Source organism: Periplaneta americana, chromosome 13, assembly GCF_040183065.1.
Source record: "Periplaneta americana isolate PAMFEO1 chromosome 13, P.americana_PAMFEO1_priV1, whole genome shotgun sequence".
Lineage (NCBI taxonomy): Eukaryota > Metazoa > Arthropoda > Insecta > Blattodea > Blattidae > Periplaneta > Periplaneta americana.
This window is the reverse complement of record NC_091129.1, coordinates 162,679,914-162,694,694: the sequence shown is the minus strand read 5'-3', so window position 1 is coordinate 162,694,694 and position 14,781 is coordinate 162,679,914. Positions and strand designations below refer to the sequence as shown.

The 14,781-nt window shown below is 34.2% G+C and overlaps 1 protein-coding gene across 2 annotated transcripts in view; it reads left to right on the top strand.

The window, feature by feature from the left end:
- Dh31-R (Diuretic hormone 31 Receptor) overlaps positions 1-14,781 on the top strand; it is a 1,450,252-nt gene that overhangs the window by 539,964 nt on the left and 895,507 nt on the right. The window lies entirely within an intron of this gene.

Below are 14,781 nucleotides of genomic sequence, written 5' to 3'. Positions count from 1 at the left end.
ATATTTACTGAATTACAAATTAAATCTAGAACAACAAAATTGTATAGTTATGAAATTACTGAATATTGAAATATTTTGTGATAGATTAAAGAAACTATTTACAAGAAATCAATTACTGACCAAGTGCCTAGTAAGTTTTCGTTTGAATTCAATTTTATTTCGACAGTGATTATTAGTCAGGAATTTACACTCGACTTATAAACAAGCTATAGATGGTGTTCTATTTTTTGAAAGTCATGTGTGAACGAAAATGAAAACTACGGTAATGAATTGTTACGTATATCGATTTTGATTTATTAACCTAATAAATCAAGGAACCCGTGTAAACAATAGTATTGTTTATCTAAACACTTTCAAAATCTAGTGTTGAATATTAAGGCTTATTAAACTAGGGAAAGAACTAGAAAAAGGATCATTAACGAAAAATTTGATCTAGGAAACAGCGAAGGAGATTTTAAAATTAGCGTTGTTGAATGTCATGAATTTACCTACAGAATAGAAGGCGTGAGAAATTACGTACTTCTTTAATTTGGCCCTAAATAATCTTATGTTTTGAGTTTCATTTTTTATATCTATAGCGAGGCTGCAAAAATTTTTACTGCCATATAACGCACTCCTTTTTGATAGCACGATAGACTTGCCGATGGATTATGAAAGTCATTTTTTTGACGTTTATTTATGCTATGAACTGTTGAATTAGTTACAAAGTTTTCACGATTACATATGAGGAACATTATTAATGAAAATTATACCGACAAGCCATGGACATTATTGTAGTTTTTTGAAAATGGTCCTACACAATTCCCTAGATTTGGCACCTACTATTATTCTAATTACTCTTTCCTGTTGTAGGAATATACTGTTACTATCAGTGGAATTTCCCCAGAATATTATTCCAAACCTCATTATTAGGGCTAGGATTTTGATGAAATTGCATGTTTTTTCCAGTAAGCCAGAAACATATCTGCTTTAGTCTTTATGTGTTATGTGATAAAACTGAGTGTTTTAAGACATATTTGTTCGGGCATTTTTTGCATTTTTTGCCTGTTTCGGCTCATAAGAGCATCTTTTGCTTTATTCGGCCATTTTTTAAGAATTTTCTTTAATTTTGGCCATAAATCCCTACTATTAATGTAAAATAACCCTTTGATATTTTCTCTACATATTTTGTCCATTAATACCCATTATTTTGTACAATATTTTAATCGTTTTTCTACACAAATATTACCATTTTAACGTAGTATACCCCAGTAATGGATCAATCCAATCACCTCTTGAATATAGACTCCTCTATACCTGCTAGTTCCGGATAAGAGTGGCCTTGTGGTGGATTACATGGAACTATATCAGGTAAAATAATTAATTAAAATGTACTGCTCAGAAAAAATTAGACTATGTAAAATTAAATAAACTTAAATATTGGAACTAGAATTTAATATAATTACTAGTCTAAATATTACGTAGTACAAAACCTCTTTTCCTACTAAGCCAGTTATGTAAGATCAGTTTTTAGGGCATTTTAAGGGCATTTTTTAAAGATTTTTAGGTCATAAATGCTCTGTTTTAGGTCATTTTTTCATGATTTATAGGTCATAAAAATCCTAGCCCTACTCATTACCGAGTGGAAGTATGCAAATGATATTGTTTTTAAGGTATTAATAGCAAAATATGCTGAATTCAGTTTGAGGATAATTTCTTTAATATGATTTTTCCAATTATTTAACATATTATCGATTTGTAAGCCAAGACAGTAGAACAGCCGTGGCGAAAAGGCCATGGTGCGCCGAGCCACTGTGTAAGCTGCAACGTGCATAGCACCTATGGAGGGAGGCGGACAGCCTGTCTTCAGAATGTCTCTGCGACAAAGTTTCAAAATCAAGAATTATGTCACTTACTGCCAATCGTAGTTGATCACGAAGGTATTTGTCTGTGAGTCGTGATCTAAATTTGATTTTTACTATTTTCATTGTTGAAAATAATTTTTCACAAACGTAAGTTACAGCGAACATGGCTTCAACAGAGCAAGTGAAAGAACAAAGCTTCAAATATTTATTTTTTTTCCAAAGATTTGAAAAGTTCAATATCTGTGAAGTCCTTACATTTAGCTTTCATTTAACGTCACATTGTAAATCTGTGAGTTTAAATTGAAGATCTAACCGCATTATTCGTACATCTGCTGTAAAAGAATCGACGTACAGAGATAATAACAACACTTAACCTTTTAATGTTTCATCAGTAACATGTAGTAACTTATAATGCCGTTTTATGTTATACAACCGTTTCCCTAGTAATATTTGTGAACAAATCATACATTTAATATTCTCATCATATTGTAAGCAAAAGAATGCATCCTCCCATCCTACTTGAAACTTTCGATTTTTATAGAGGTACATGGTTTCGAGGGAGATATTGCGACGATACGCCACTCGCAGGTCCGAGACAAATACAAATGGAACGGAGTTTGACTCCAGTGAGTGAGAGGGTGGGGGTTGTAGGTAGGAAGCGAGAGAAAAGCACTGCGAGCCACAATGTGCTCGTGAGTCGCATTTTCGCCGCGGCTGCAGTAGAAGATAGTGATGGTAGAAGCAGCAGGATTGGTAGCAACAGCAGCAGCTGTCGTAGAACGTGCTATTCGGAATGTAGGTTTAGTTATGGTCTGTCCAAAACAACTTCCGACCTGACAAATGGCGCCTTTAGCATGTTACCATGGCAACCATTCAAATCAACCAATCACAAGAGACGTGTAACCATGGTAACGGGACGGTGTTGCCTTGTCTATGTTTACAAGTTTCACGTGAATACAGTGGCCGGAATGACTGAGTTGGCTGGTTAACGCGTGCTTTGTGTTAATTAAAAATATTTAGTTGTATTATTGTTTTAGTGCATCGATAATTATTGTGTTTAAATTATATTACACTATTATCTTCGTTGTCATTGGTGGAGTGTGTGTTTTCTAGTTTCTGCTAGAGTTTTTAAATAGATGACTTGTGCAATGTCGGAAGGAAGGAAGGAAAGGCAGGCGGAGAATAAAGAATATTGTAAAAGGTGTCCCGTTAAAGAGTCAAGCGCGAGAGATGGTGCGTTATGTAAGAGAATATTTTGACAGGAGAAAAGATAATGGCGGGCCTCTTTTACCTTTGGCGCAAGTCGTAATGAGAACTGTTGCTTGTGTTAAAATTAGTAAGAGCACTGTTACCAATATTTGAAAAGAAAAAGGCCGTGCAGATTTTTAATTATTAATATTTTTACAGTTTACAATTTTTTCAACGCCTTTCTAACAATATTACATTGAAGAATACCGACACTCATAAAAGTACAGGCTTCGTATTAAATTGAAACTGTTTTTACAGTTTACAGTCCTTTCGACGCTTTTCTAACGGTATTTACATTGAAGAATACTACTACTACTACTACTAGTACTACTACTACTACTACTACCCCTACTACTACTACTACAACTGTCTACTAATTTTATTATTATTATTATTATTATTATTATTATTATTATTATATTATAGGCTAATAAAAATAATAATGTACACAAATTTTAATGCCTAGTGTTCAACAAATTGGTAAGAAATGTATGTGGTGTTCATGTCAGCCGTTCATTACTGCACTCTATCGGCAGCGCTCTCGCTTACACGAAAGATGGGCAACATGACAACACTGCTCCACCTTCTCTATAAGCTGTCAAGTCGGAAGTAGTTTTGGTCAAGGTATAGACAAGAAACTGAAGTATTAGGCCTACATACAGCGTTTTGATTAAAATATTTTTCTCTCCCCTTTACTGGCACTTGTGTAAACTTCTTTAAAGCTGTTGTAAACATCGTGTAATTCGCTAGCAATTATCACGTTCGATACTCAGACCTCGCGGCCAACATGAGTCTCGTCGCCGCGCGCCACTATCGGTCGAGGCTGCTGCACACAATTTGCACGGGGCAGTGATTTAGGGACGATGTCACCTTGGACGCGTCGTAGCGCCTTTAATGGTGCTTATCGTATACCCGTTGCTCACGTATATCAAATTAACGGCCCCTATTAATGCATGCAGTTAACCAACTTGAACCCTGTATCAGCTCGGCGACACTGACCGGCGTCATCTGAACTTTGACCGTTTGTGAACTGCATGGTAAGGGACTTCGATAAGGCTTGGGGCTTTCAAAAGACAAGTAATTGGAGCAATACCACATCAGATAATATATGGTTGTAGGAAGGCAACAAGACTAGAAGTTTGAAGGTATAATGGAAGTACTATGCAGAGAGAGAGAGAGAGACTGACTTCTTGAATACATCTTTGTACCAATAAATTGCATATAGGAACAGAGTAGGGAGTTGCAAATCAAGCTTTCAGGTATAACTCCCTGTAAAGTTGATTTGAATAATTTTGAGGGAAAAATTATTCCGGGGCCAGGCATCGAACCCGGGACCTTTGGTCAAACGTACCAACGCTCTACCAACTGAGCTACCGGGGAACTCTACCCGACAACGATCCAATTTATCCCCCTATATCCACAGACCTCAAGCAACCAAACTGACAATCGTCAAGCAACCAACATTGAGTGCACACTGACTCTGTGTGACTTAAATTGTGGTTTTCTGTTAACGAACAGTGACGTGTATTATGCAAACTTCCTGTAATGTTGATTTGAATAATTTTGAGGGAAAAATTGTTCCGGGGCCAGGCATCGAACCCGGGACCTTTGGTCAAACGTACCAACGCTCTACCAACTGAGCTACCCGGGAACTCTACCCGACACCCATCCAACTTTTCCCTGTATATCCACAGACCTCAAAGTGGGCTGACAACCGTCAAGCAACCAACACTGAGTGCACACTAACTCCGTGTGACTTAAATTGTGGTTTTCTGTTAACGAACAGTGACGTGTATTATGCAAAACAAGCTTTCAGGTATAACTCCCTGTAATGTTGATTTGAATAATTTTGAGGGAAAAATTGTTCCGGGGCCAGGCATCGAACTGGTTAAACGTACCAACGCTCTACCAACTGAGCTACCCGGGAACTCTACCAGACACCGATCCAATTTATCCCTCTATATCCACAGACCTCAAAGTGGGCTGAGAACCGTCAAGCAACCAACATTGAGTGCACACTAACTCTGTGACTTAAATTGTGCTTTTCTGTTAACGAACAGTGACGTGTATTATGCAAATCAAGCTTTCAGGTTTAACTCCCTGTAAAGTTGATTTGAATAATTTTGAGGGAAAAATTGTTCCGGGGCCGGGGATCGAACCCGGGACCTTTGGTTAAAAGTTGGATCGGTGTCGGGTAGAGTTCCCGGGTAGCTCAGTTGGTAGAGCGTTGGTACGTTTAACCAAAGGTCCCGGGTTCGATGCCCGGCCCCGGAACAATTTTTCCCCTCAAAATTATTCAGAGTAGGGAGTTCCTTAAAAAAGTTTTATTGGTAACGCAATAATAAAGAACTTTTATACAGGACTTTAATTTCAAAACTTTCCAGTCTAAATAACTATACAATTTAAATTGAATTTAATTAACAAAAACATGTCATTTACATATTTAGGAGGAAGTTTAAAATCACTATTAGGTTTCACCCCCTCACACCAGCCACCACCACTCTGAAATTTCAAATGGTGTCTCTATATTTTAATACTTAAATTTGAAAGAGTATTCAATTTGTTTATTCGTCTCACTCATTTGTTTTCGCATATTTTGTTCTCTATCGTCGCTTGGCAACCTGGATTTTTCTTACAGGATAAAAACAAAGCTTATTTTATGTAATTTCTAAATTTAATCAATAAGGATGATTTCTGTTCTGTCTTGCAATAATTTACTACGCAAACATAACTATTACATGAAATGCTCACTAAGTCTTTGTAGCTTCATTCTCTTCATCTCTAAACAACAATAACATGATGATCAGTGTGTTCCAAGTGGACTAAATTCGTTTAAAATCACTTTCAATCAAGATAATCGAGAACACTCAATTGGCAATGAATATTGAAATTAACTGTCACAATGGTATTACCGGTAATGAAAAAGTGTATGACAGCCAAAAAGGAAGTTTAAGCCTAATATAAAATAAAATTGATTATCAGCCTTCCCATATCGCGATACTCAGAGAACTAAAAAGACAAATAGTTTCACAGACATTGTTGTTTTCAGTTAAGTTACCAATGAATCAATAATATTAGGATACATTTCAGTCAATACTTATCATGATAAGTATTGACTGAAAAGTATCCTAATATTATTGAAAAGATAACGTTTTTGAAATTTAAACAAGTTTAAAGTGAAGATCTCTCTCTTCGACAATTACCTTCTAGTACTACCCAGCAAGTTACGTATGTAGCAGCGTTACCGTCCATCATACTGAGGCTTGGAGAGGCGCCAACAAGTAATGAAATGCACTACTGATTTCATGTGTAAAGTGTGTCAGTGATGAAGAAAAATTCTTATATATTTGCTCTAGTAGGCTATCCTGAATTGAATGAAGAAGTACTCTTTCTTGGCTCCAGAGGATTTGAAAAGAAATAAAACGAATAATCAACATCAATGATGATTTCATCTTTAAGATATTCTTTCATTCATACTGGGTGTTCAGTTCAAAGTGTGTCATGGCTCGCTGTATGCCGTCATGTGGCTAGCCGATGAGCCTAGAGAATTCAATCTTCCTACACTTCCGCAGAGGCGTATTACTTACATGCCAGAGAAGTTGCCTAGCAAGTACGGCGTTCATTCTGAAGAGTACTTACCGATACGTACCGTAATGCCGGTAGTGGCAGGAATGTGAACTGTTTGGAAACACGTACTGCGATGAGTTTTTTTGTTACTGTCAGGATATGGGGAGAGGGTTAAGACGATTACTTACGTATTTGTTGACATTAACTTCGACGGTCAACAAGGACACGGAGCATTTGATTTGTGTTGTGGAATGTTACCGTACGCAACCGATGATAACAAATACCCTGCGTACGACTTGCCCGCGCAAAACACAGTTCGAAAGAGGTTACGGTGGCACACAGACCGTACAGACCGCCATCTTTTGCTACGATGTTCAAATTATACCATACACGTTCTCAAGGTCAGATTGAATGCCTTGATTAATAGGCAACTTCTCTGACATAAAAGCTGAAACTCGCTTCAAATCGCTGACTCACAACAATGACGTCATGACACACTTTTAAATGAACACCCAGTAGTTTTCTGTCCAAGGGCAGATCTTTCGCTATAAACCCAGGATTCTCAAATCTTAACTATTTTCTGCCTTCCTCTTTGTCTGCGCACACGGTCCATATATCTTAATGTCGTCTATCATCTGATAACTTATTCTGCCTCGAACTCTTCTCTCTTTCACCATTTTTTCCAGTGCATCCTTCAGGGCACAGTATCTTCTCAGCCAGTGACCCAATCAATTCCTTTTTCTCTTCCTAATCAGTTTCAGCATCATTATTCCTTCACCCACTCTTTCCAACACAGATTCATTTCTTATTCTGTCTGTCCATTTCACAAGCTCCACTCTTCTCCACATCCACATTTCTAATGCTTCTAGTAGCTTCTCTTCACTTCGTCGTAATGTCCATGTTTCTCCCCATACAATGCCACACTCCACACAAAGGACTTCACTAGTCTCTTCCTTTGTTATTTTTCCAGAGGTCCGCAGAAGATGCTCCTTTTGCTATTAAAAGCTTATTTTGCCATTGCTATCCTTCTTTTGTCTTCCTGGCAGCAGCTCATGCTACTACTTGTATAAGCTATGTGAGTGGAAAATAAAACGTGTTCACATATTCTGCTCCGATATCCTGAATTGGGTGCAGAGGTACTGATGTTTGGTTCGATATGATTTAAAGAAAAATAATCGTTAAGGAACATTACTGATAATTTCATGTGTAACCCATATGGGTGGAAAAGAAAACTTTTCCATATTTTCTACACCAAAGTCCTAAATAATGTGAGATGGAGTTCCTTTCCGCTAGTCTACACAGGAGTACGTAGCTCGGGTCGCGTCTGCCCCTGAAATTTCAACGTCTCATAGCAACCGTAAAAGCAAAGATAAATGAGTGAATCAAACTGAACTGTTAACAGTATATTGCGATACAAGCGTGATAAGTGCATTATAACAGAATCGAGGAAACGTTAGAGCAGATGAGATGAAGTGGAGTCATCTCTGTTTCCGGGATTCTGTTATGCACTTAACACATGTATTGCATACTACTTTTAGCCGATCTTAATAAAAAAATTAATTATTAGTAATCATTTTTAATTTAAATAAATAGTTTGATTCAGACGCTAACATTTTCATGACGTGTGATCGTCGTTTGTTATTTGTCGATAGTTGTCATTCATTTCGCTAATATGTTTTCGCGGGATATCAGCCGAGTTAAGATTTTGGAATGCTCCAAGCTTTCGACTGCTATCTCTGCAGCCATCTTCAGGGAAGTGATGTCCGAACAGAAAGTCGAAAGGTTATTATTCATTTGTTATTATTCGTATTTGTCGATATGAGTTATTCATTTGTTATTATTCGTATTTGTCGATATGTGTTATTCATTTGTTATTATTCGTATTTGTCGATATGTGTTATTCATTTGTTATTATTCGTATTTGTCGATATGTGTTATTCATTTGTTATTATTCGTATTTGTCGATATGTGTTATTCATTTGTTATTATTCGTATTTGTCGATATGTGTTATTCATTTGTTATTATTCGTATTTGTCGATATGTGTTATTCATTTGTTATTATTCGTATTTGTCGATATGTGTTATTCATTTGTTATTATTCGTATTTGTCGATATGTGTTATTCATTTGTTATTATTCGTATTTGTCGATATGTGTTATTCATTTGTTATTATTCGTATTTGTCGATATGTGTTATTCATTTGTTATTATTCGTATTTGTCGATATGTGTTATTCATTTGTTATTATTCGTATTTGTCGATATGTGTTATTCATTTGTTATTATTCGTATTTGTCGATATGTGTTATTCATTTGTTATTATTCGTATTTGTCGATATGTGTTACTCATTTGTTATTATTCGTATTTGTCGATAGGTGTTACTCATTTGTTATTATTCGTATTTGTCGATAGGTGTTACTCATTTGTTATTATTCGTATTTGTCGATAGGTGTTACTCATTTGTTATTTTCGTATTTGTCGATATGTGTTATTCCTTTGTTATTATTCGTATTTGTCGATAGGTGTTATTCATTTGTTATTATTCGTATTTGTCGATAGTTGTCATTCATTTGTTATTATTCGTATTTGTCGATAGTTGTCATTCATTTGTTATTATTCGTATTTGTCGATAGGTGTCATTCATTTGTTATTATTCGTAATTGTCTATATGTGTTATTCATTTGTTATTATTCGTATTTGTCGATATGTGTTATTCATTTGTTATTATTCGTATTTGTCGATATGTGTTATTCATTTGTTATTATTCGTATTTGTCGATATGTGTTATTCATTTGTTATTATTCGTATTTGTCGATATGTGTTATTCATTTGTTATTATTCGTATTTGTCGATATGTGTTATTCATTTGTTATTATTCGTATTTGTCGATATGTGTTATTCATTTGTTATTATTCGTATTTGTCGATATGTGTTATTCATTTGTTATTATTCGTATTTGTCGATATGTGTTATTCATTTGTTATTATTCGTATTTGTCGATATGTGTTATTCATTTGTTATTATTCGTATTTGTCGATATATGTTATTCATTTGTTATTATTCGTATTTGTCGATATGTGTTATTCATTTGTTATTATTCGTATTTGTCGATATGTGTTATTCATTTGTTATTATTCGTATTTGTCGATATGTGTCATTCATTTGTTATTATTCGTATTTGTCGATATGTGTTATTCATTTGTTATTATTCGTATTTGTCGATATGTGTCATTCATTTGTTATTATTCGTATTTGTCGATATGTGTCATTCATTTCTTATTATTCGTATTTGTGGATATGTGTCATTCATTTGTTATTATTCGTATTTGTCGATATGTGTCATTCGTTATTATTCGTATTTGTCGATATGTGTCATTCATTTGTTATTATTCGTATTTGTCGATATGTGTCATTCATTTGTTATTATTCGTATTTGTCGACATGTGTCATTCATTTGTTATTATTCGTATTTGTGGATATGTCATTCATTTGTTATTATTCGTATTTGTCGATATGTGTCATTCATTTGTTATTATTCGTATTTGTCGATATGTGTCATTCATTTGTTATTATTCGTATTTGTGGATATGTCATTCATTTGTTATTATTCGTATTTGTCGATATGTGTCATTCATTTGTTATTATTCGTATTTGTCGATATGTGTCATTCATTTGTTATTATTCGTATTTGTCGATATGTGTCATTCATTTGTTATTATTCGTATTTGTCGATATGTGTCATTCATTTGTTATTATTCGTATTTGTCGATATGTGTCATTCATTTGTTATTATTCGTATTTGTCGATATGTTATTCATTTGTTATTATTCGTATTTGTCGATATGTGTCATTCATTTGTTATTATTCGTATTTGTGGATATGTGTCATTCATTTGTTATTATTCGTATTTGTCGATATGTGGCATTCATTTGTTATTATTCGTATTTGTCGATATGTGTAATTCATTTGTTATTATTCGTATTTGTCGATATGTGTCATTCATTTGTTATTATTCGTATTTGTCGATATGTGTCATTCATCTATTACTCGGCGACGATTGTGAAAATGTTGTAATAAAATAAATTATAGAAAGTTTAATTTTATCTTCAAAGAAGTAGGTAAGTGATACGTTAATACTCGTAATTGTACATTATTATTATGATTATTATTTTATTATTATATCGTTTTGTAATAAATGAATCCGTAGTAATAGATACTCGACTGTTCCATATTATCTCTGGACCGTTAAATGAAGCTTGTCTGAACTCACAGTAACTGATAAGTGATAATATACAATACTCCACGCTATCTGTGCGACAGAAGCAGTCCCACTCCATTTATAAAATTACTTCATACTGCATTCGAAGCTATAAATATCTCAGAATATCTGATATCTCTCCCGTTATACGGAAATCAGATTAAACCTGCCACATGATATGAAGTAGAAATTATTTCCATTTCTAGTAGTGATAACGTTTGCTCTTGAAGCAGATAGAAAGAGTACGTATTAGTTTATCTCGTATATCACTGTCACGATGTGAGCCATCATTAAACTAAGGTAGTTTAAAATCAGATAAACCTGATTTATGGCCATCCTCGGTAATCGACATAAAACTTCAAGTCAGTCGGTTCAAAATCTGTCGAAAATTGTTGATTTTAAGTGCGATAAAAATCTTTAGCATGTCTTTGTTTATAAGTATAGTGTCCCTAGTCATATTTTCTTTTCCCGTACGTAAAATATCTTTCTCTCTCAATAACAGGGCTTCAGGCCATTCCCCAGTTATCAAATACAGCGTAGATAAACATATACGTAACATGTATCATAGTGTAATAAATAATTCAGTTTTATAATTTCGTTCGACTCTATCGGAATATGTTTCAAGAGAAAGAAAATTTATTTGAGGGGCGTATTTCATTAGGCCTCTATTTACTATCACAACAACAAGGATACGAGTTTGTTCAGCCATTCAATGCAATAATTCACTGTTATAAAATAGATACCGTAATTTCACACAACTATGGTCCAATATCTCATCACTTTTTAGATTTCTCAATGTAATTTACAAAATAAAACTATTAGAAGAATTTTTTTTTGTTGATATCAACTTTAGAAAGGCCAGGAATTAATATCAAACACTTTTGTTATTCAAAATGTAGTTGGTATATGGAACATCTTTTCATAAACTGTGGACTATAGTTGTGTTATGAAGTCACAACTATAGTCCATTGAATATATCCTAATATAAATCGCTCATGGACTACAGTTGAGAAGATGTTTTGCAACTGTGTCATACAGCAGTCAATAATTTTTAATATAAAATACAGATTTTGCAGAAGACAATGAGAAAAATTATTTATTTCTTAATTTTAACATAACTGCTGTTTCTTTAAGAAAAATACAATGGAATATCCATCTTCACTTTCACGGTAGAACTCTCTACTGCATTCCCCTTGCAATAACCTTTGTTTCTGCTTGAGCAAATTGCAATTTTGGAGGTAGATTGTAATGAAAAATTTTCAATATCTTCTGCTGAAATACTTTTACCTGACTCAACATCAAGTTTCTTCTTTCTCCTCTTTATGGATGTTCCTTGTTCTATTGCTTGATTCGTTGTCATTTCTATATATTTTATGAATTGTCTGAAACAGCACTTCCTTCTGGGTTTCTGACGTTAGGATCAGAACATGATGGTACACTTTCTAGAACTTCAACTGCACAAAGAGGAAAGATTCCAACGTTCCTGAATCACACTTGCAAATTTGCTTGCGATACCAGAATACAGTAACTTTATTCCAGAGCTTATTTAACAATGGAGGAAATACATTTTTGGAATCTGTTGGCATGCTTCTTCCATCTGGTGTCCCTTTTCATCAAGTATTTGCCGCCAATGGTATTTCAATTTCGAAAACCAGTTCTGTTTAGTGGTTGCATCAGATCGGTCACATTTAGAGACTGCAAAACCTGTGATAATTCATTCTTGTGACGTTCTGAAAAGCATTTTGCCCAACGTCTTCCAGGTAGATTCTTACTGCTGGTACTTTGCGGTCTTGGCTATCCAGGTACATTTTCACATTACACCTGAAGTAGAATAACGTTATCAGAAATCCAAGATTGGACATGGATATAGCATGTTCGACGAATGCACGAATGTTTTTTTTTTTCTGAAGACAAGAAGAACCATTGTCGATCAGGTGAGTTTAGTTTATTTTCATGCAGCGCTCTCGATTTAGGTGTTATAGAACTACGAGGTATTTTGGACTTTCTGCGGCTTCCCGCTGCGTCAGTACCTTGTTGGTGATATCTTTTATACAAAGATCCATACTTCTGTCATCATATGGCTTATAGGACCTTCCTGCCAACTTTCTACGAAAAATTTTATTAGGTGGCACCACCAGAAGCTATAAAAACATTCTGTAATGTGAGAACCGAAACCAGAAGTCGGGACACAACTATGGTCCACAAAAATGATAGGACCATAGTTGAACTCCAAGTACCATTTTTTATTATTCTTCCAATAAATATGAAAATACATATGCAACTGTAAAAATATTCATTAAATGTATGTAAATACTAAATTACCTGTCATATACACCATCAAGAACACAGAAATTCTTGTTGTGGTAACTGGTGGCAGAGAAAGTTTCCAGTGGACGAGGTAACATGCAAAACCTAACTCCAATTGACAGTTGACTAGCGACGAAACATGGCAGACAGGATGAGTTTCATAACCCTCACAATATTACTATATCTATGCTCTATGCTTTAGTATTTAAATAATCACTAACTGTCACTAGGAACTGAGATATCACTGTTTTCGTGAGCGCGTGTGTTTGGACCATAGTTGTGGCTTAGGACCATAGTTGTGTGAAATTACATTACTTTAAAATTACTTTTTTTTATTATTTATTGAATATTCCCCAACGAGTATAACTCATATTTAGGGGCTGTACAAGAACACATACATATGTCGAATAATGTAATTTAAGAAGTCATTAAGTCTGTGGATAACATACAATATCTCAAGAATTAAAGAAAGAAAATAAACATGAACGAACAGTAAGGTAACATGAACTTTTGGGCAGAAGGAAGAAAAACTTTCAAATCATGAAATAAGTAAGCCAACTGAGAATTAAAATAGAGAGAGAAATAAATCGTCCGGCCTTAATTAAGAATGACCACGAGGATCCGGAAGTTAATAGCAAATAAAAATATAATTAATTAAATATGAATATTGTTATAAAAATAAAATGTAATAATTAAGCACCATTGACTATCAATTATAAAATAAAATCTTAGAAGATGACTTTAAAATTATCCTACTTATAAATAAAAGATTTTATTTAAAATTAGCATATCCTTAATTAAGGACTTCTGATTGGTATAAATGAAACTGTATAATCTGCGGGGAATCTTTAAGAATTTGCGAGATGATTTTTTGAATTTCAAAAGATGATATTGATAATTCTTTTAAAAAGTTATATGTACATTTTGGTAAAGAATACTCAATGAGATTTCCTTAAAAAAATTATTCTGGGAGTTGGTAGTATCCATCAAAACAAGACAAAAATTTAATAAAGAAAAATTTTAATTCTGTCCTTTAAATGTTCAGAAATTTGATCTGAAGAAATGTAGCTTTTCGTCCTGAAAATACATTTTTAATGTTACATTTGTTCGGATCAAATTCCTGCACATTTAAAAGACAAAACTAAAATTCTTTTAATCATTTATTATCATAAATACACTACCCTCTTAAGGCTCATTCACAATAATAATAAAACATAACGTAAGCGTTAACTTAAGAATATAAACGTTACGGTAAAATCAAGAAATCATACCATCATTCACGATGGGAACATAAACATAACAGCAAACATACTTGGTAACCATGGAAACATAACAACGACGCCATTTCCTCATATTCTGTCGTATACTTCAGCGCTCCACGATTGTGTTCTGTTTGCGAATCACGTAAGCATAAGCATGAAAGTTTGGAGTTTGCAAACTTTCATGTTAACGTCTTACGGTAATGTTTATGTCAATGCTTATGTGAATCATTGTGAATGATCCCATTTGGTAGTCTGGGCGCAAACTTCTGTGTTTATGTTACGGTTATGTTTAATT